Source organism: Pongo abelii, chromosome 12 (assembly GCF_028885655.2).
Source record: "Pongo abelii isolate AG06213 chromosome 12, NHGRI_mPonAbe1-v2.0_pri, whole genome shotgun sequence".
Taxonomy (NCBI): Eukaryota; Metazoa; Chordata; class Mammalia; order Primates; family Hominidae; genus Pongo; species Pongo abelii.
The window spans coordinates 101,053,870-101,077,149 of NC_071997.2; the positions used below are offsets into that span (position 1 = coordinate 101,053,870).

Here is a 23,280-nt window from a genome sequence, read left to right on the forward strand (position 1 = left end):
TTTTTCATCTCCAATTTTATTTATTTGGGTCTTCTCTCTTTTTTGCTTAGTCTCACTAAAGGTTTGTCAATTTTGTTTATGTTTTCAAAAAAACCAACATTTCATTTCATTAATCTTTTGTATTTTTTTGTTTCAATTATGTTTATTTCTGCTCTGATCTTTATTATTTCTTTTCTCCTACTAATTTTAGGTTTAGTTTGCTTTCGTTTTTCTAGTTTTTAAAGATGCATCATTCGGTTGTTTATTAAAAGTTTTTCTGCTTTTATTGACGTAAGTGGTTATTGGTATGAACTTTGTTCTCATTACTGCTTTTGCTGTATCCCATAGATTTTGGTATGTTGTGTTTCTATTTTTGTTTGTTTTAAGAAATTTTTAAATTTTCTTCTTAATTTCTTCACTGACTCACTGGTCATTCAGGAGCATATTGTTTAATCTCCAGATATTTGTATAGTTCTCAAAGTATCTCTTGTTATTGATATCTGGTTTCATTCCATTGTAGTCAGAGAAAATAGTTGATGTAATTTCAATTTTCTGAACGTTTTAAGATTTGTTTTGTGGCCTAACATATAGTCTATCCTTGAGATTGATCCATGTGCTAAGGAGAAGAATGTGTATTCTGCAGCCATTGGTTAAAATATTCTGTAAATATCTATTAGGTTTATTTGGTTTATACTGCAGGTTAGGTCCAATATTCTTTGGTTGATTTTCTGTCTGGATGATCAGTCTAATACTGAAAGTGGGGTATTGAAGTCTCCATGTATTGTATTGGGGTTGATCTCTCTTTTTAGCTCTAATAATATTTGCTTTTATATATCTGAGCACTCCAGTGCTGGGTGCATATATGTTTACAACTTTTGTATCCTCTTATTGAATTGACCCCTTTATCATTACATAATGTCCTCTTTGTCTCTTATTCTAGTTTTGTCTTGAAATTTATTTTATCTGATACAGCTACTACTGCTTTTTTTTTTTTGGTTTTCATGTGCATGGAATATCTTTTTCCATCCCTTATTTTCAGCCCATGTGTGTCTTTGTAGGTGAAGCATGTTTCTTTTAGGCAACAGATCATTGGGTCTTGTTTTTAAAATCTATTTAGCCACTCTATGCTTTTGATTAGAGAGTTTAGTCCATTTACATTCAATGTTATTATTGATAAGTATAAACTTACTTATCAATACTTGTTTTCTGTTTCCTTCCTTCCTTCCTTCCTTCCCTCCTTCCTTCCTCTTCCTTTTTGTGAAAGTGATTTTCTCTGGTGGTATCTTTAATTTCTTGCTTTATATGTGTTTTGTGTATCTGTTGTAGGTTTTTTGATTTAAAGTTATCATGAGGTTTGCAAGTAACATCTTATAAACTATTATTTTAAGCTGATGACAACTTAACTCTGATTGCAAAAACAAACAAAGAGAAAAGTAACAAAACCTTTATACTTTAACATCATCTCCCCTGCTTTTCAACTTTTTATTTACATCTTATTTTACTGTCTATATCTTGACAATTTGTAGTACTCAAGATATAAAGTTTACACATCACAATTACTATGTTATAATAGTCTGTATTTATCTATTTACTTACTGTTACCTGTAGCTTTGTACCTTCAGATGATTTCTTATTGCTCATTAACATCCTTTTTTTTCAGATTGAAGAATTCCCTTTATCATTTCTTATAGGATAGGTCTGGTGCTGACAAACTCTTTCAATTTTTGTTTGTCTGGGAAAGTCTTTATTTCCCCCTTCATGTCTGAAGGATATTTTTCCTAGATGTACTATTCTAGGGTAAAAGTGTTTTTTTACATATATCATGTGACTCTCATCTGGCCTGTAAGGTTTTCACTTAAAAGCCTGCTGCCAGACATATTGGAGCTCCTTTTTCTGTTATTTTTTTTTCTTTTCTCTTGCTGCTTTTAGGATCCTTCCTTTATCCTTGACCTTTGGGAGTTTGACTATTAGATGTCTTAAGTCAGTCTTTTTTGGGGTTAAATCTGGTTGGTGTCATATAACCTTCTTGTACTTGAATGTTGGTATCTTTCTCTAGGTTTGGGAAGTTCTCTGATATTATTCCTTTGAATAAACTTTCTACCCCAATCTCTCTGTCTAACTCCTCTTTAAGGCCAATAACTTTAGATTTTCCCCTTTGAAGCTGTTTTCTAGATCTTGTAGATAATTTTAAAAAAATTTTTTTTCTTTTGTCTCCTCTGAATATGTATTTTCATATAGCCTGTTTCAAGCTTGTGAATTCTTTCTTCTGCTTGATTAGTTCTGTTAAGAGACTCTTGTGCATTCTTCAGTATGCCCATTGCAGTTTTCAGCTCCAGAATTTTTGCTTGATTCTTTGTAGTCATTTCAATCTTTCATTAAATTTATCTGACAGAATTCTTAATTCCTCCTCTGTGTTTTTTGGATTTCATTGATTTTCCTCAAAACAGCTATTTTGAATTCTCTGTCTGAAAAGTCACATACTTCTGCCCCTCTGGGATTGGCCTGTGGTACTTTTTTTAGTTCCTTTGGTGGGTAATGTTTTCTGTGGATAGTCTTGATGCTTGTGGATGTTCGTGTATGTCTGGGAATTGAAGAATTAGGTATTTATTGTAGTCCTGGCAGTCTGGGCTTGTTTGTACCCATCCTTCTTGGGAAGGCTTTCTAAGTATTCAGAGAGACTTGAGTGTTGCGATGTAAGTCTTTGGTCATTGCAGCCATATCTGCCTTAGGGAGGACCGCAATCCCAGTAACACTGTGGCTGTTGCAGACTTGTATAGGTACCACCTTAGTGGTCTGGGGTAAGATCCATGATAATTCTCTGGATTATCAGTCAGTGACTCTTGTTCATTTCCCTTACTCACCTCCAAACAAAAAGAGTCTGTCTCTCTGTGCTGAGCTGCCTGAAGCTGGGGGTGTGCTGACACAAGCACCCCCTGTGGCCAGCACCTCTGGTAGTGCACTGGATCAGACCCAAAGCTAGCAGAGAACTGGGCCTCACCCCAGGCCTATGGTGACCACTGCCTGGTTCACTCAAGGCCCAAAAGCTCTACAAGCATCAGGTGGTAAATACTGCCAGGCTTATGTCCTTCTGCTTAGGGCAATGAGTTCTCCCTGGTCCTGGGAGAGTCCAGAGATGCCACCTGGGAGCCAGGGTTTGGTGTCAGGAACCTACCCGGTTTTCTATTCTACTATGGCTGAGCTGGCACCCAAGCCATGAGACAAAGTCCTTTTTAGTCTTCCCTTTCCATTACTTAAAGACAGGAGTCTCTCCCTGTGGCCACCACCACCCCAGGCCTGTGGTGAGTGCTGGCTTGCTACTGCCAATGTTCTATCAAGGCCTAAGAGCTCTTCAGTCAGCTTATGGTGAATGCTGCCAGGCATGAGTCTCTCCCTTTAGGGCAGTGGGCTTCTCTCTGGCCCAGGGAAGGTCCAGAAATGCCATCCAGGAGCCAAGACCTGGAATCAGGGACAGCAGGAGTCTACTTGTCACTCTACCGCAGTATGGCTAAGCTGGTATCCAAGCTCCAAGATGAAGTCCCCTTTACTCTTCCCTCTTTTTTCCTCAAGAAAAAGAAGTCTTTTCCTGTAGCTACCACAGCTGGAATATGCTGGGTCACACCTGAAGCCAGCATGGCTCTGAGTCTCACCTGAGGCCCATGACGAGTCCTGCCTGGCTACCACTACTGATTATTCAGGGCCCAAGGGCTCTTTAGTCAGCAGGTGATTAATCTTGCCAGAACTAGGACATTCCCTTCAAGGTAGTGAGTTCCATTCTGGCCTAGGATGTGTCCAGAAATGCCATCCCGGAGCTAGGGCCTGAAATAAGGGCCTCAGGACTCTGTCTGTTGCCCTATTCTACTATGACCGAGCTGGTATCCAAGTTGGAAGACAGTCTTTTTTACTGTCTCCTCTCCTTTCCTCAAACAGGAGAAAAGTGTCTCTCCTGGATCTGTGAGCTGTGCTGCCAAGAGTTGGGGGAAGGGTGACACAAGCACTCCCTTGGCTACCCTAGCTGGTGTCTCACTAAGTCACATGCACCCTAAGCCCACTGGCTCCAAACCCAGCACAACACCAGGACTTTCCCAGGAATTGCAGTTCTTGTGGCCCAGATTGCCTTTTAAGTTTATTTCAGGACCCCAGAGCACTTTAGCCCATGGTGGTGGGGCTTGCCAGAACTCAGGCTTTGACTGCTACGATTAACAACTTGCCTCTGAGGACAAAAATCCAAACACCGCATGTTCCCACTCATAGGTGGGAATTGAACAATGAGAACACTTGGACACAGGAAGGGGAACATCACGCACCGGGGGGGCTGTTGTGGGGTTGGAGGAGGGATAGCATTAGGAGATATACCTAATGTAAATGATGAGTTAATGGGTGCAGCAACCAACATGGCGCATGTATACATATGTAACAAACCTGCACGTTGTGCACATGTACCCTAGAACTTAAAGTATAATAAAAAATAAAAGATAAAAACCTTGCCTCTGGCTAGGGCTGGTCTAAATGTTCACTCTATGTGCACTGGCTGAATTCTGTCCCATGTTGCTTTCTGCTGTGACAGGGCAGCACTGGGTTCCAATGCAAAGTCCCACCATCACTTTGCTCTCCCTCCCCCAAGCACACAGATTCTCTCTCTGTGCCATGTGGCCACTGATGGGGGTCGTGTGGTGTAGGTGATTCAAAACTCTCTTTCTTACCCTCTTCAGTGCCTCTTTCCTTGATAGAAATTTAAAACTAGGCACTGTAATTGCTCACTTGATTTTTGATTCTCATAAAGGTGGTTTTTTGTATGTGGATAGTTGTTTAACTTGTTTTTCCTGCAGGTGGATCTCTAGAGGGTTCTATTTGGCCATAGTTGTCTGCCTCCTCCCCTATATTGCCTATTAGTTTTGCTGGTTCCATCTCATGGCATGTTTTCTTTTTGTGTGTCTGATTATCTTTAATCATGTGAATTATCCTGTAATCAAACTATGATTTTTAGAAATAATTTGAGACCCAGGAAGAGCTTGTCTTTCTCTAAGGAGTATTTTAAAAAATATTTAGTTAGATTATGGTAGTATGGGGGAGAGCTAGCAATTTGAAGTCATCTTAATCCTAGTTCAGGGCTTGATGTTTTCTGTGTTACCCAGATAGCTTGAAGGTGGTATACAGTCCATGGAAAGACTTGTTTCTTTTGAGTTTATTCTCTTTTCTAAGATGCAAAAGTTCAGGGTGCAAAATGGGAGGTTGTTTTCTAAGATCCTGACTATTGCCCTGGATTGTGATCTTTGCACTTTGTCCTTTAAGCCTTCTCCAAAGCATAACTCTGTCTTTTGGTTATCACTTCCAGATTGATACATGTCCACAGGACAAAAGCAGTGCCAACTGTGGGGCTCACCCTCCTGGATTCCTGTCTTCCTCCTAGATCTTGGTCCGGTAAGTTTTCTAACATCTTGTTGGTTCTCTGATGCTTAAAGAAAATTCAAAAACATTTCACCACTTCTTTTTATCTGTCTTCAGTGGAAGGGTTGGTCTGAATAACCTAGTCCACCATTCAAGGCCCAGTTGGCTTTCCTTAAGGTTTTGCTACACAGTTTTGTATTTCTAAACAATGTATCATGTGGGTTCCTTTTCTGTGCTTATAAAAACTTTTTAAATGGTATGTATTTTTCTGAAAATTGTTTTTCAGTATCACCCCTGTTGATGTGCGTGGCTTTAGTTCATTTATTTTTGCCAGTGTATAGAATTTCATTGTGTAAATATATCAAACTTTATTAATTGTCCTATCAATGGGTATTTGGGTTATTTTCAATTTATTTGCTATTATGAACAATGCTACTATTGAATTCATAACATTTAGTGCAAATATTTTAAAAGAGATCTTAGTAAATTGAGAGATATATCATGTTCATGGATAAAGAGACACCACATTGCAAACATGTCTGTTTTCCCCAAATTGATTTATAGATTCAATTAACTATATATATATAACAACTTCAACATGCTTATTCCCATGGAGAGTCCATTGCTCATTAGGCACCATGCTGCTCTAGAGACACATGGAAAAATAAGAAGATGGTCCCTGACTTCCACAAAATAGTTGTTTTAAATACTGCTTTATCTTCCACCTCTTCTTTGCCCAAAGTAGTAACTTCTTTTAATTGAGAAAAAGAAGGCCAAATTAAATAAATACTTTCAACTTTAAGTAGGTATTATGCTATGAAGTACAAAGTATTAAGTATGTTCTAGATGTTCTAAATCTAGAACACTTTCACCTAGGACATGTTCTGAGAATCACATTCCCAGGTGGTAGCAAATAGTCATGAACAGAATTAGGGAGAGGCAAACAGGGCACACAGATGTTACTTGTGTTATTTTCCTCTGTAATTATTCTTTTGTATTTACTCAATATTTAACAGAAACAATTTTAAAAACTTTTATAATAGAGGGGAAAATGTGTTAGAGGCTTATGTTACAATTCTTAGTTTGGATGGTGAGCTCATGAGTATTTGTTTTATGTGCATATACATTATATAAACACACATACACACATACAATCACATCTATACTTCCATATGTATCAAATGTTACAAAATACATAATTAAAAATGTCAGGAACAGATCACCCCTCCACCTTTGCCCCCAACTCCGTACATAGTGGACTCACTCCTCCCCAGTCCCATACCTCGGTACACTGTACCCTGCCCCCTTGGCCCCATACCCCAGTGTGCCCCAGCCCTGTCCCAGCCTCCACTGTGTTTCCTTCCTCCCCGCACAACTGCCCCTCAGCTGATTTCTCCTCTGCAGCACAGACTCCCTGGAGAATGCAGATTAGTTTCAGGGGTGAAGACAAGCCGCCTGCTAGGGGGAGCAGTGGACAGCAGGAAGCTGTGCCCCTGGGCAAAAAGCCACAGTAGCAGCTCACCTAAGAGCATAAGCAGTTCTCTATCCCACTGGGTCCATAATGGCCTGGGAACAGCCCAGCGCCCAGAATAGTGCTCAGCAGGGACTGCAGACTCAGGATTGGACTGCCACACAGATCATGGCCCAGGTGGTGTCTGAGGAGGACGTGGACAAGGATGTGCTTCTCCCCCAGCTGCTGAAGTCCAATGAGTCCATTAGTACCTTCTGCCCCTTCCTGGCAGAATGAGACTTTCAAGTTTGGGCTTCCAAGTCACCCTTCTTCTCAAAGCTTGACTCAGTCAAGAACAGACAGAGATGTGGGTCTTCAATGAACTTCTTGAAGATTATCAGTCTGAAAATCTTCATTAGGAAATCCCTGCTCTTGAGTGGGGTGGGTTCAGAGAGATCGGGAAAAACAAGTGAGAGAAGGCTTTTGCTTCAGGGTCAAGTTATGTGGCCTTTGTACTTTGCTCTTGGTTGCCATAGATGAGGCCCAATAAGGCTTGGGTCAGGGGTCTAGGCCCTCTTGATCCAGCCTACAGGCTGGGTCAAAGGCTAATGACGCTTGTGTGACTTTTACCAGGTCTCTATCTTGGTGTTGTGCTCACTGCATCCTGGGAAACTTCAATGCCCTTTTAGGCCCTGGTCTGCTTTGTGGATAGCAGCTGCCTTCCTAGATGCTCCTGGTCCTTCTTCCTGAGACTCAGGTCTGAGTCCAGGCTGCTTTCTTCTCTTACACAACCACCTCCTTCTCTAGTCCTTGATGTTCCCTTCTCTAAATACTGGCTATGAAATTGATGAGTCTCCAAACCTTTTTCTAAGATGTCTGCCAAGTTCCCTTTTGTTTTATTTTTATTTTACTAAGGCAGGACCATTCGGGTGAGATGGGCTCTCCTCCCACCTCTGGTTCAAGGGTTCCCCATGGACTTGGCTGAGCCTTTCTTGGAACTGGTCTGCAGTATGAAACTCTTCCTAGCCAGACTTCCTTCCTGTGCTCTCTCCTTCTATGGTGTCAGTACTGCATCATTGTCTGAGGCTCTCTTCACCTTTTTGTGCATCGTCTCCTAACAACTTTCATTTTTTTTTTTTTTTGAGTCGGAGTCTCACCCTGTCATCCAGGCTGGAGTGCAGTGATGCAATCTCTGCTCACTGCAACCTCCGCCTCCCGGGTTCCAGCGATTCTCCTGCTCCAGCTTCCTGAGTAGCTGGGATTATAGGCGCGTGCCACCATGCCTGGCTAATTTTTGTGTTTTTAGTAGAGACGGGGTTTCACCATGTTGACTAGGCTGGTTTTAGACTCCTGACCTCAGATGATCCACCCACCTCAGCCTCCCAAAGTGCTGGGATTACAGGTGTGAGCCACCTTATCTGGCCTCTAATCCCATCTTGATGTCTGCTTCTTGGTGAGCCTGAGTTGAAGAACTAATGCAGCCTTTCCTTTTTAGCACACAGGCCTGTAGAAGCAACATAAGTAGGATCAAAATATTCCTTCTGAAATTTGGGTTTCTGAGATACTTCATAGAGGGGCACACACATCCCCATGAGTCTAAGTGGAGATATACTCTCCTGGGGATTTTATTATACCTCCTTATGTATCTGGGACTCAAAACTATCTGTCAGCCTCTGATCAGAGATCTGGAGACTAGAAGCCAGTGCTGGAATTGGAGCCAGCTGCAGGTGTGGGAAGAAGCCCAGAAAGGTGGAACTCCATGTCTAGGAGGCTGGGGCAGGAAGATCTGGTGAGAGGAAGGTGGAATATATGGGTAGACAGGCAGAGGAATACAGCAACCTGGGAGATCATTGAGGTGAGGGGTCTGACAAACTGTACCCTCATCCTCAGGTATGAGGCCAAACCCAAGACTAATCCCTGAAGACAGGAACAGGGCCAACACCTGATCCCAGAGGAGCTGGACCATAGCTGGGAAAAACTGGACAGGATGCTGGCCACATTGGCTCAGTGGTGCATCGTGGGTCCTTCTGCGCTAGGCAGGACTCCTTGAAGTCCTACTGATTGGGAACAAGGTTAGAATCAGAGTCTCGGGTAGAAAGAATTTGAGAGTGAGGTCAGGTGGAAAGGGGGTGGTGGTGGGCTTAGGAAAATAGGTTCCTTCATGAGTGGAGAAGGGTGGGCAGCTCCCTAGGTACCTGCCTGTTCTGTGAGCCATACAAAAGGCTGCAGCAATGCTGTATGCTGTCTTCGTGGAGGACACTTGGGAAGAACACTGGACAGGCTAAATCTGGGGTACATCTTACTTTGTGACAATCGCTAGCCTGAGGTATGCATTTTCATGGGCATGACAGGCATATATGAACATTTCTCAAAGTGCAGCAATTGGATAGATCAGCTCTTTAGCAGCACTATGAGCTGAAGAAGCTTGAAGGACCCTGACAGATGCTGGAAGTTCCTGGTAATGGCACTAATGGAAAATGTGGACATTTGAGAGCTGACTGCTTTCTTTAGCCTTTAATTCCAATTTCCTTTCCAAATCTATCTTCAACCCAAATTGCTACAAAGGGGAAAACTGACATGCTAAACCTCTTCCTGGGCTCAGGCTTAACAAAGGCACAAACAGTTAAAAAATCTCTACAGAGGGAAGGAGGAGTAGCCAAGCTTTTCATAATGCAGATGCTGCAATGTCAATTCCCAAATGCACTGAGCTGGCTAGCAAGTGGCAGAACTGATGTAGAAACTGGACAAATTCTAGGAAGCACATGGGTGCCAGTGGCAGGCAGTGAAGCCAACAGCCATGGTAGGCTAGACAGCAGGGAAGTAGAAGGCTGAGAGTTCAAGAGGAACCACATCAAATGCTGTTTCTCAGGTTTGCCACTTGGAAACATTCTCCCTAGTGCCAGTTAAATATTCAGATTCCCAGGTCTCTCTCCAGACATGCTGCTTTGGAATCCCCAGATGATGACCTAGAATGTTTTTAACAAGCATGTTTAGGGAACACTGGTACAGAAGAAAGTGCATCCTAAATCAGAAGATTTGACTGGTAACTGAATCCTCTGTTGGCCCTCTGATGAAAATGTTTGCTCGGATTTGTGTCTCGTGATTTCCACCCCTGCTATGATCTCAGACTCTGTGCTAATGTGGAAACATTACTTTGATGGAAACATAGAATGTTGTAACTCAAAGGACTCTTTCAAAGGCCAGGGAAGATGGCAGCAGGCACCAACTACTTTCTAGATACTGTGCTGGGCATTTTTACATGCAATATCTCATTTATTTCTTGTAGCAACCTCAGGCAGGTAATTTTTTTTTCTTTTACACGGGAGGAAAATGAGGATATCACACACTAAGTAACTTGTCCCAAATCATGCCTTCACAAGGGTCAGAGCTAAAGATTTATTTGAATGCTTTTTGTTTGACATTAAAGCTCTTTGCCTTTCTACCTAAATACATTGCCTTTGATATCATTGAGACACTTCATTTTGGGGAGAAGGAAATGGAGGCACAGAGGCACAAAGTGACTTGCAAAAAGTTACACAGAGAGTTGTGGTGGGTCCGGGATGGGATCCTGGGACCCCTAGGTCTTGTTCTGGTGCTCTTTCTTCCAAGCCAAGAGCTCATCTCGGTGGAAGGGCCCCTGCAGAGGCTTGTACTTTGGACCTGTTATACACTTCTTGGATAGCTTCACAGACCAAACTCAAGCTCGTGTCTCTCTGCCAAGATCTCAGGCTTTTAGGCTATCCACCTTTTGTTTACCATTTCCCAATATATGAGAATAAGAAAACTACATCAAAGCAAATGTTTATAAGAGTCAAATCTCTTATATGAGTTTTTTTTTTTAAGTTTCGATTGAAATAGTTTTAATAGTTGCATGTGAAAACATACCTTTTACCCACTGATAAAGCAAAATAGGAAGATTGCCAGGCGGGGGTAGGGAATGTGGTGAGGTGAACCACATGTGACAAACAACTCAGTTGGCAGCAGGGAGCTCACTATTGAGCAGGCCGTGTTCTTTGACCTGATGCCCAGCAGCCTCAGGACATCAGAGGAGGCATGAACCTGCTCAAACCTCTCCCTCATCGCCCCCACTCCACAACTGCAGTGTTCTGGGAATACATGCTGACCTTTCTTCTTTCTACACTTTCTCTTGTGAACTCTCTTCTGCCAGGGAAAATCTCCCTGATTTTCTGTCTAATTAATTCTCATTCCTTCTCTAAACCCATAGTTCAAATTCTGCCTACTTTGTAAACATTTTCTTTTCTCTCACAAGGAGATAGCTGCTCTCCCAGTCAGAAACAGTGCTTGGCATCTCTTATACTCCTCCTTAAATGCTTCCTTGTTGTGTACTGACTTCCATTTTGGTCTTAGCTGCAGGATAAGACGTTCCTTAAGGGAAGGGAATCTTGTCTTTCTCATCTTGTCTTCTCTCAGTGCCTAGCACAGTACTTCAGCCATTAAGGAACACACAGTGAATCTCCAAACATGGGGCCCAGCATAATAAAACACTTCAGTGACTTCAACTACCTAATTTCTGAGTCTTCTAACTGAAGAATCTTATGGTTACTTTCCTCACAGCTCTCAACTTCTCTCCTTTCTCAGGCTCTGCTTAGGGGAGAACCTTTTTACCTCCTGGTCATTTTAGACCACATGTTTTGGTGCTTGGGAAGAAAGAAATCCTGTTTCTTTCTTGGTCAAGATCTATCTGTAAGTCTGGAAGAGCAACTCTTGTCCTCTGTTGACTTCAGGGGCTGGGACTTGATTTTCATTGGGACTGAAGGATAACTGTGCATTTCTGTGCCTGAAGCAGCCTTCAGGACCCACACTGGTTGTGGAACTGGTTGGTTGAAGAGGACTTAAAGATAATAGAATGAAGCCCCATGGTGGAGGGAACAGGGAGGACCTCCCTCATCTCTGCCTCCCGTGAAGACATCAGAAACCTGAAGGGAGTCAGAGAGAATGTTGCTATAGGCTGTGAAGAAACTTTAGGAGAAGTTTGGGAGCGGGCTAGGATGAGAAGAAATGGCACCAGAAGTGTTTTTTTCAGGGAAGTAGAAGTTTGGGGCAACCAAAGCTGGAGGCTGAGTAGTGGGAGAACTGCTAATTCTTAGAGTGAAAAGCAGTGAAACTCTGAGTTTAGATTCTAGTGGCTTTCAGAGAGACTCACTGGGACCCAGACAGACAGAGTTTGACCTTCCAAGTGACTGAGAGAACTAATGAAAGTGCTTTTGGCTTTGGACTGAAGAGTGACCTGGAAAAGGAAAATACCATATGAGGTTGTGCCCTGAACTCTGAACTCATGTAAAGTAGTTTTACATGCAGTAATTTTGTAACCAAGGTACAAAGAAGCATGTGGACTAAACAGTTGATTGCTAGAAGGGGCACAATAAAGGAAGATCTAAGGGAGGAAAGACCTGCCACTCTTACTTAGCAAACACTGACAATTTCATATCCTCCTTTCCTATTTGGATGCCTTTTCCTTCTTTCTTTTGCCTCATTGCTCTGGCAAGGACTTTCAATACTATATTGAATAGAAGTGGTAAGAATGGGCATCTTGTATCAGCCTGTTCTTGCATTGCTATAAAGAAATACTTGAGACTGGGTACTTGATAAGAAAAGAGGTTTAATTGGCTCACAGTTTTGCAGGTTATACAAGAAACAAGTTGCTGGCATCTGGTCAGCTTCTGGGGAGGCCTCAGGATACTTACAATCATGGCAGAAAGCAAAGGGGGTGCTGGCATGTCACATGGCTGGAGCAGGAGCAAGAGAGATGAGGGAGGTGCTACACACTTTTAAGCTATCAGATATGTCAAAAACTTACTCTCTATCATGAGAACAGCACCAAGGGGATAGAGCTAAACCATTCATGAGAAATTTGCCTCCATGATCCAATCACCTCCTACCAGGCCCCACTTCCAATACTGGGGATTACAATTCAACATGAGATTTGGGTGAGGACAGAGATCCAAACCATATCAGCATCCTTGCTCCAGATCTTAGAGGAAAGACTTTCAAGTTTTCACTATTGAGTATAATGTTTGCTGTGGGCTTGCCATATATGGCCTTTAATGTGTTGAGGTATATTCCTTCTACACCTACTGTGGATGACAGTTTATCATGAAAGGATGCCAAAATTTGTCAAATGCTTTTTCTGTATCTAATGATATGATCATATGGTTTTTGTCCTTCTGTTACTGTGATGTATCACATTTATTGATTTGCATATGTTGAACCATCCTTGCATCCCAGAGGTAAATTCCACTTGATAATGGTAGATGATCCTTTTAGTGTGTCATTGAATTCTTTTTCCTAGTATTTTGTTGGGAATTTTTGCATCTGTGTTCATCAGGGATATTGGCCCATAATTTTCTATTCTTGTAGTATCCTTGTCTGGCTTTGATATCAAGGTAATGCTGGCTTCATAAAAAGAGATTGGAAGTATTTCTTCTTTGATTTTTTTGTAAGAGTTTGAGAAGAATTGGTATTAAGTCTTGAAATGTCTAGCAGAGTTGAGCAGTGAAGCCATCAGGTCCTTGACTTTTGTTTAATGGGAGACTTTTTATTAGTGATTCAATATTCATACTCACTGGGCTTGTCGCATTTTCTATTTCTTCATGATTCGGTCTTGGTAGCTTATGTGTGTCTAGGAATTTATCCATTTCTGTAGATTATCCAATTTATTGGCATAGAATTATTTACATAGTCTCTTATGATTCTTTGCATTTCTGTGTTATCAGTTATAATGTCTTCTCTTTCATTTCTGATTTTATATATTTGAGTCATTTCTCTGTTTTTCATAGTCTACTTATAGATTTGTTGATTTTATCTTTTCAAAATCCAACTCTCAGTTTGTTGATTTTTTCCTGTGTTCCTATCTTATGTATTTCTGCTCAAATCTGCATCATTTCCTTTCTTCTGCTAACTTTGTGCTTAGTTTGTTCTTATTTTTCTAGTTCCTTGAGGAGTAATGTTAAGTTGTTTATTTAAGATTTTTTCTTCTTCTTGATGTAGGTATTTATTGCTATAAACTCTCCTATTAGAACAGCTTTTGTTGTATTCCATAAGTTTTGGTATGTTGTGTTTTTATTTTCATTTGTCTCAGATATTTTTAGATTTTCATTTTAATTTCTTCATTGATTCATGGGCTATTCAGGAGTATGTTGTTTAATTTCCATGTATTTGCAAACTTTCTAAAATTCCTCCTGTTGTTGATTTCTAGTTACACTTATTGTGGTTGGAAAATATACTTGATATTGTTTCAATCTTTTTTTTAAAATTCTTTTTATTTATTTATTTTATTATTATTATACTTTAAGTTTTAGGGTACTTGTGCACAATGTGCAGGTTAGTTACATATGTATACATGTGCCATGCTGGTGTGCTGCACCCATTAACTCGTCATTTAGCATTAGGTATATCTCCTAAAGCTATCCCTCCCCCCGACCCCCACCCCACAACAGTCCCCAGAGTGTGATGTTCCCCTTCCTGTGTCCATGTGTTCTAATTGTTCAATTCCCACCTATGAGTGAGAATATGCGGTGTTTGGTTTTTTGTTCTTGCGATAGTTTACTGAGAATGATGATTTCCAATTTCATCCATGTCCCTACAAAGGACATGAACTCAGAGAAATGCAAATCAAAACCACAGTGAGATACCATCTCACACCAGTTAGAATGGCAATCATTAAAAAGTCAGGAAACAACAGGTGCTGGAGAGGATGTGGAGAAATAGGAACACTTTTACACTGTTGGTGGGACTGTAAACTAGTTCAACCATTGTGGAAGTCAGTGTGGCGATTCCTCAGGGATCTAGAACTAGAAATACCATTTGACCCAGCCATCCCATTACTGGGTATATACCCAAAGGACTATAAATCATGCTGCTATAAAGACACATGCACACGTATGTTTATTGCGGCACTATTCACAATAGCAAAGACTTGGAACCAACCCAGATGTCCAACAGTGATAGACTGGATTAAGAAAATGTGGCACATATACACCATGGAATACTATGCAGCCATAAAAAATGTTTCAATCTTCTTAAATTTTCGAAGGCATGTTTTGTGCTATAACATGTGCTATATCTTAGAGAATGTGCACTTGAGAGGAATGTGTATTCTGTGGCTGTAATGTTCGGTATATGTCTGTTAGGCCCATGTGGTCTAAAGTGCAGTTCAAGTCTGATGTTTCCTTACTAATTTTTTTTTTTTGAGAGGAAGTTTCACTCATGTTGCCCAGGCTGGAGTGCAATGGCATGATCCCAGCTCACTGCAACCTCTGCCTCATGGGTTCAAGCAATTCTCCTGCCTCAGCCTCCCAAGTAGCTGGGATTACTGGCATGTGCCACCATGCCTGGCTAATTTTATAGTTTTAGTGGAGGCGAGGTTTCACCATGTTGATCAGGCTGATCCCGAACTCCTGACCACTCCTGACCTCAGGTGATCCACTAGCCTTGGCCTCCTAAAGTGCTGGGATTACAGGCATGAGCCACCGTGCCCAGCCTCCTTTTTAATTTTTTGTCTGAATAATCTAGTCATTGTTGAAAATAGGGTATTGAAGTACCCAAATATTATTGTATTACAATCTATCTCTCCCTTAAGATCCTTTAATATTTGTGTTATGTATTTAGGAGTTCTGATGATGGGTGCATATATATTTACAATTGTCACATCCTCTTGAAAAATTGACCCCTTTGTCATTACATAATGGCCTTCTTTGTGTCTTTTTACAGCTTTCGACTTAAAACCTATTTGTCAAACGTAAGTAGAGCTATCCCTGCTCTCTTTTGGTTTTCATTTGCATGGACTATCTTTTTTCATCCCTTCACTTTCAGTCTGTATGTGTCTTTAAAAGTGAGACACATATAGACACATTATAGGCAGTGTATAATTGGGTCTTTTGCTTTTTTCTTTATATTCATTCAGTCACTCTATATCTTTTTGTTGGAGAATTTAATTCATTTATATCCAAGGTAATTATTGATAGGTAAGGACTTACTACTGCAATTTTGTTAATTGTTTTCTGGTTGTTTTGTAGATAAAGTATCTTCAAAACAGTATTCTTCCTCTTTTGCTGTCTTCCTTTGTGATTTAATGATTTTCTGTAGTGGTATGCTTTCAATCTTTTGTATGTTTGTTTTGTGCTTCTAAATGTTTCTGTCTTGTGGTTACTATGAAACTTATATAGTACATCTTATAATCTGTTTCAAGCCAATCATAGCTTAACTGTAATTGTATATAACAAATCTACAGTTTTATCCCCCAGTTTAGGTTTTTGATATCAGAACTTAACATCATTTTGTAATGTGATTACTTGACAATTTATTTTAGCTACAGTTATTATTAATTGTTTTGTCTTTTAGACCTTATACTAGGAATAAAATTGTTTTCATCACCATTATTACAATTCTAGAGTATTCTAAATAGGGCTCTGTTTTACTTATATCATTGAATTTTGTGCTTTTGTGTGTTTTATGTTATCAATTAGAGTTCTTTTTTTTCAGCTTAAAGAACTCCCCTTAGCAATCTCTGCAAGGCGGGTCTAATGGTGATACACTGTCTTAGATTTTGCTTGGGAAGGTTTTATTTCTTCCTCATTTGGGAAAAAAAAAGCTTTGCTCTGTCAGTTATTCTGGTTTGGCAGCTTTTCCCCTCAGCAGTTTGAGTATATCACCCCACTCTCTCTTGATCTGCAGGATTTCTGCTGAGGAAACCGCTAGTTGTATTGGCACTTCTTTAGATGTGATATATTTCGTATCTCTTGCTGCTCTCAGAATTTTTTCTTTATCTTTGGTTTCTGATAATTTGATTATTTTGTGTCTTGGTGAACTCCTCTTTGATTTGAATTTGACTGGAGACCTCTGCACTTGGTGTACCTGGATGTTGCCATCTATCTCCAGATTAGGGAAAATTTCAGTCATTATTTCTTTAAATATGCTTTCTGGGCCCTTTTTTCTTTCTTTGCCATTTGCAACTCCTGTTACGTGAACACTGAATCTCTAGTGGTGTTTCAAAATTCCAGTACTTTCTTCATTCTTTTACTTTTTTTGCTCCTCTGCCTGGATAATGTCAAATGTTCTGTCTTTGAGCACACTGATTATTTCTTCTGCTTGATTGAGTCTGCAGTTGACTCTTTCTATTGAAGTTTTTAGTTCAGTCATTATATTTTCATCTCTAGAATTTCTATTTTGTGCTTTTCTATTGTTTCTATTTCTTTATTTCATTTTGTGTATTGTTTTCCAAATTTCACTTAATTTTCTATCTGTATATTCTTGTAGTTCACTAAATTATTTGAGAAAATTGTTCTGAATTTTTTGTCAGTAATTTCATAGATCTCTATTTCTTTAGGGTCCATTATTAGAGCCTTATTAGTTTAATCATGAAAGTGCCATGATTCCCTGATTATTTTTAATCCTTGTGTCCTCTGCTTATTTGAGGAGACAGCCCCCTTTTTAGCCTTTACAGGTATTCTTTGGCAGGGATGGGCCTTCACTGTTTAGCCTGTGATTCTGGGAGGACTAGCTGGTAATGACCTCTGGAAGTCAAAACTGTTTGTGAGTTCTTTAATTGGCTGAGTCACTGCTTTTGCTCTGATGTTGGGTGGGGCTCCTGCCTGGGCTCTGCTGTCTGGAAGATCTGGCTGGGTCCTGAAATCAAGTGGAGCTGCTGGCTGGGTACTGTGATGGCCTCTGGTCAGGCCAGCTACAGGATGTATTCCCTGGCTGGGTGATTCCACTATTTGGGATCTGTATTTGGACAGTGCTGCAGGCAGGGCTCTGAGGTATGTGTAATTGCTGCTAGGGATAAGTTGAACCAGAGTCTATGCTCCTATAAATGCATAATTGTGGATTGCCTCCCTGTTAGGTAGGAGCTGTGGGGTAGACTTTTGGTTGAGTTGACCTGCTATTTGACCTCTCAGGTCAAGCAGGTCTATTCTCTATGCTTCTCCAAAAAGCACAGAGGTGAGTCTTCCTGCCTGGCAGGCTTGTTGCATGAGCTTTTTGACTGAATGAAGCTGTTGCTTGACTTACTGGGTCAAACAGATCTAACTCTTATATTTCTTTGAAATGGGTGAAGGTGAGCATCTCCCTGCCTGGGCAGAATTGTTGGGGTGGGTTTGGAAACTGAGCATTGATACTAGTCATCTATGAACTCAAGCTAGGTTGAACTTCCCACCATGCTTCTGAAAATGACCAGCTCAGCTTTGTGGGTGGGCTATGAAGTTGGCTGGTATCTTCAGTTGAGCACCACAGTTGGCAGAAATATAGAAGTAACATTAAGATCTATACAGAGGTCACTGTGATCTATGTCTCTTTCTTTATTTCTACCTGACCCTAGGAAGTCTAGTCATGCTGTTACCCCTAGTGTTTTCCATGAGGTGAGACCAGAGCGGGACTCCTGGAAGTATCTCAGAATGCTAGAGAGAAACTGAATGATTGCCTCTGGTTCTGTTTTCCTCCTGTATAAGCCGTGGGTCCAGGGAATCCACTCCACCTGGCATTGTGCTGACTTGGGTGAGGGTGAGGGGCAGAGCAGTTGAAATGAGACTATTCTTATTTCTCTTCAAATTTGGTTTTCATCCAGTTCTGCAGACAACATGGTTGTCTTAGTCTTGTTTCCAAGTGTTGGAGTTTTTAAAAAGCTGTCTTGTCTGGATAGTCGCTAGTTGAACTTTCTGTGGGGAGGAGTAGAGCCTGAGATTTTCTATTTCTCTGTCTTGCTGCTATTCAGTCTTTCTTACATTGCCTCTCTTACTTACACAGACAGAAAATCTCCCAAATAGCAGATGAAGTGACCTCAGGGCTTTCAGATTTTTGTCTCTGGGTGTGAAGCATCAGGCCAGGTTGGGCATGTGTTGAAATGGGATGGGTTCCATTTCAGTCAGTCTCACACATGCTTCTTCTTGGGGGATGCCCAGATTGGAGGGTTTAATCTGAGACAGTCTAGTTATGTTACATACCACCCTTTCCTGTATCTAATCTATTGCTCTAAGTCATGTGAAATTGTCAATCTAGGTTTGAAGGGCAGGATCAAGAGATTTCCACATGGTTAGATAAAAAAATAAACAAAACCACACTTGCAACAAAACACCTTTAAAGTGGTTGGAACCTGCTTGTGCTTTCTTTTCCTAGTAGTATCTGGAAGAGCCTAGCACTTGTCTCAGACCCCACTGTGCTCTGTGAGGGACCCCTCTGCTCAGAGGACAGTCATATTAGTCCGGTGGGCTTTCCACTAGCTTTGGGATAATGAAAGAGGGATCCGTAGTTACCACCCAGTAAGTGGTAAGTGAAGGCAGATTTGGTGATGGTAGTGATAAGTGGATGGGATTGCCTTATTAATTTATTGATATGAGATATAGGTGTGTTTATGAAAAGTTGGCTCAGAAGCAAACATTAGGGATTAGAAATACTTTCCTGTTACTCTTCATAATTAAACTAAAGACGGTTTTTCCAGTGGGACATTTTAACCCTAGAATAGTACAAATTAGACTTTCCAAAAGCAACCCCTTAAAACATCAGCTAAGTGAAGGGAAAAATTGTTTTAATAAGACGTCAATGAAAACCAGAAGTCACAACCAATCCATTCGATGATGAATGGAACATGTTGTATTAAAAACTGGGTTCCCTTGTGTCACTATGTTACCAGACTTCCAGTGGCTTAATGGTGCCTTTGTTGGCAACCTGGAGAATTGGTTAAGAAGACTAATTTGGCCTGCAGAATCTAAGGAAACTTGACTGTCGTAGTTGTGCATGTTGGCACTGTGGAAGAAGGCATTGGGGCATCTCAAGTCTGGTTCCAGGGCTTAACAGTAATCAAATATACAAAGGTAAACCTCTCTCCCTGTGTCTCCCAGGTTAGCTGCCTTTCATAATATGCAGGAGAGCTATGATGGAGAGAGATAAGTCCTTAGTCATGATGAGTCTCCAAAAGTGACCTTTGATGCCAATTATGAGTGTCTATGAGGGAGGATTTACACATTAATTACATGAGCCTTGGGTTTGTACTGGCCACGCAGCATTTGAAAACCTCCTCCTGGGCCTGAGCTCCTGGTTCCTTGGTTCTAAGAATACTGCTTCAAAGTGTTCTCTGAAAGAACCAAGCAGCACCAGAGAGGGTGAATGTCAATATAGCATGGTACCCATTTTGGAGTTTTTATCTTCCTCATCTTTTTGTCAGAAATATAGAAGCAGTACAATTATAATATACAGGAACTCCTCACTTTGCATGGTTCCAATATGCATGAATTTCCACTAGCTAAATTTCTATTATCATGGCATATTAGCTGTGAGTAATTGCATAAAGTATAAACTTTGCTGCTAGCAATTCAGTCCACAAGTAACTACATAAATAACAGATGCACATCATGATCAGTGACTAATCACATCACTTTTTTCAAAGTAAGCTTATAATTGTTCACTGAGCTTCTGTTATGTAGTTCAGACACAGACAGCAAAGCTCTCTCTAGTTTTATCACTTCCTTGACTCTCAGTAATGTATCCATGTGATATTTTAAAAAATGGGAAATTGAAAGATGGAATTGGCCAACAAAGATGAAAGTCCAGAAAAGAAAAAAGAGGTGATAATACTGGAAATTGAATTTAAATTGAACATAAATAGAATTGTAGAAGAAATGATTGTGGAGATGTTGACACTGCTGTTGTTTGCAAGACTCTAGATGTAAGTCTTACTGATACAGGAGATAGAAAGAAATTATTTAGGCAGATAGTGAAGGTAAAAGAGTCCTCAGCAGGGCTTCTCTTTTTAACAAAAAGCATCCTGTCAAATCATTTCTTTTCTAACAAAGATCAGCCTGAAAAATTGAGCTGCAAACATAGATAAGCAAGCTAGAAGTTTGCACAGGTTTATGCTGGAATATGTGCCAATAGAAAAGGGCTACCTGGAGGCCAGACATATCCAATATGGAGGTTCCATCTTCCCTTTTTTTTTGTTACCACATGTACGGTAAAAAAACAGGCGACATGGTGCTGGCCAGGCAGAAGACCCATCTGCATAATAAAAGATTAGGGTGGGGGAAGCCGGCTTTTTGTGCCTTATGCAAATGGCACACCTAGCCCTAACCAGTTTTTCACACCTTATGCAAATGGCACATCTAATCCAACCAATTTTTTGTGCCCTATGTAAATTAGACATTGCCTCCTCACCACACATCTATAAAACTCCGTGCATTTAGCCATGAATCTGGTGACCCATTTTTTGGGACTCCTCTCTGCTTCATAGAGCTTTTCTCTTATTTGTGCCTATTAAACTTCTGCTCTTAACCTCACTCCTTGTGTGTCTGCATCTTGATGTCCTTGGCATGAGACAACGAACCTTGGGTATCACCCCATAAAATGAGGCTGCTTCATTGTGGGAGCCCATCTGTGATCCAAGGTAGACTCATCAGAAGGGTGAGTATAGAGGCGGATCCCGACTCTTTACATTCATTTTGAGGCCTTCTGTCCTCCATTTAAAATTCAAACCAAACACTGTGCCCCCATCAGCCATTTAAAAAATGGTTAGGATGGCTGCCAGCTTTCCAAGACTCAGGGGACAGGCTTGCTGGGGAGAACTTGTGAATCCCCCAATGCCCTGAGGGTGCTGGGAATGTTGACCCTGTTTTGAACCGGTTTCCTTTCATGGAGAGCCAAGCTGTTGCATGGGCTGGAAGAGGTCCAGAGGCAACTGATGGTTCCTGGTCAGGGCCACACCCTTGTGTTACCCAAAAGCTTCTAGACTAACCCCAGCCTCTGACAGCCCTATGGGCATTGGCAACAGGATCTCTAAGCTTTTCCTATGACAAATTTCCTTCTTTCTTGTCATAACTGCCATGTCTCCTATCCACTCTCTGTATGCAATGTTGTGGGAATTTCTATGGTTCAGGGAAATAATCCTGTTAGGCAAGATCAGGAAATACTGTAGTAACTGGGAATATAGCTCAAGGGATTGCTGCTTTTGTGATTTTCTAGGAACCGAGGGTTTCCTTCCCTTTACCCATGAACATCTCTCTTTATCCTTTCTCCAGCAAACACATGGTATGTCAAGTCCTACAGCGCCACCTAGTGGAATAGAAATCCTCTCCATGAAGCACATTGTCATCCCTTTGCCAAAACACTCAATTTCCCAATTCTCCTCCCTTTTTGCACCGCTGTACTAGAGAACAGGCTTTGTACCCCATCTGTGAATGGGAAAACTCAACAATGATGAGAAAAATGTCCTCCAAAACCAAATTTGAGCCCCAATACTGTCCCATCAGCAGGAAAACCACCACTCAGTCCCTACATTCTTTTAAGGCACCTCTTCTGCCTCCAATTAAAATGGTACTTCAATAATAAGAGGATTTTTGTGTGTTGAAGTTAACCAGAACCACTGCATAAGAATAAATACTCCAGTCCAGGCCATAATAGCAGAATGTAGAGCTTAACCCAGTACACTCCCTCCATTAAGGGGCCTTGCCCAAATCCGGTTGTTGTGTAGTCTTTCCTGAGATCCATCTACTGGGGAGCCATGCAGATCACACAAGTGTAGGAAGTCAAAGGGAAATCACCAATGGAGGGACTAGAGCTGCATGGGTAAGTGTGACTAACTCCATATCTTAGTTCCTCCGGATCCATGGCTGAGGGTCACACTTGCGTCCACAGGTGGCACTTTTAACGTGTGCCAGGGCTCAGGGAACCAAGGAGGGAAAACAGTTGGGGGGACATCCCCGCTGTCTTCCCTTCCACCCTGGACCATTCTAAAGGAAGGAGGGGAATGAGGGACACCTTGTGTCCTGTATCTTTCTAGCCATCTTTAGTCTGCACCCCTCTGGAGTACCTTCTGAAACAGTGAGACTACTTTAACCTTGAAACTTTGCTTTACACAAGGGCATGTCCTTCTTGCTAGACCTTTGAAGGCATTGTGCAATCAACTCAGCTCTTAGCAGTCATATCATGCAGGCCCAAAGGGAGTGATTCCCCAAAACTAGAGAAGCAACTTCTGGGGGAATTATCTGAGACAGCTGTTGGGTGTCCCAGACCTTCTTGTCCTCTCTGTTTGGAGCCCCCTCCAATTACACCATCAGCTCCTCCAGCCCCACCATCGTCAAAACTCTCTACTCCTCCAGCTTCACTCTTACCCCTACAGGAAATGCCCAATGAAGGTGATGCCACTAGGGTTCAAGTTCCCTTCTCATTGCAGGACCTTATGCAAATAAAGGGAGACTTATGCAGATTTTCTGATGACCCCAATAGGTATATAGAAGCTTTCCAAAATTTAACTCAGATGTTTGACTCTCATGGTGGAATGTTATGCTGCTGCCAAACCCTAACCACAGCTAAAAAACAGGTAGCTCTGCAGGCAGCAGAGAAATTCAGAGATGAGCAATATGTCTCCTATAGTGGGACAAAAAGGAAAAGAGAAAATAGGGGAAATGAAGAAATAGGAGAATCATTATTCCCAATAGGAAGAGAGGCAGTAACTCTTGACAACC

General features: G+C 41.2%; 1 long non-coding RNA gene across 1 annotated transcript in view; it reads left to right on the forward strand.

Annotated features, from left to right (window-relative positions):
• LOC129057729 (uncharacterized) overlaps positions 1 to 23,280 on the forward strand; it is an 82,169-nt gene that overhangs the window by 51,773 nt on the left and 7,116 nt on the right. The window contains exon 2 of the long non-coding RNA XR_008522468.1: positions 5,312 to 5,397. This is a non-coding gene — a long non-coding RNA (uncharacterized LOC129057729). The remainder of the gene's footprint in view (positions 1 to 5,311; positions 5,398 to 23,280) is intronic.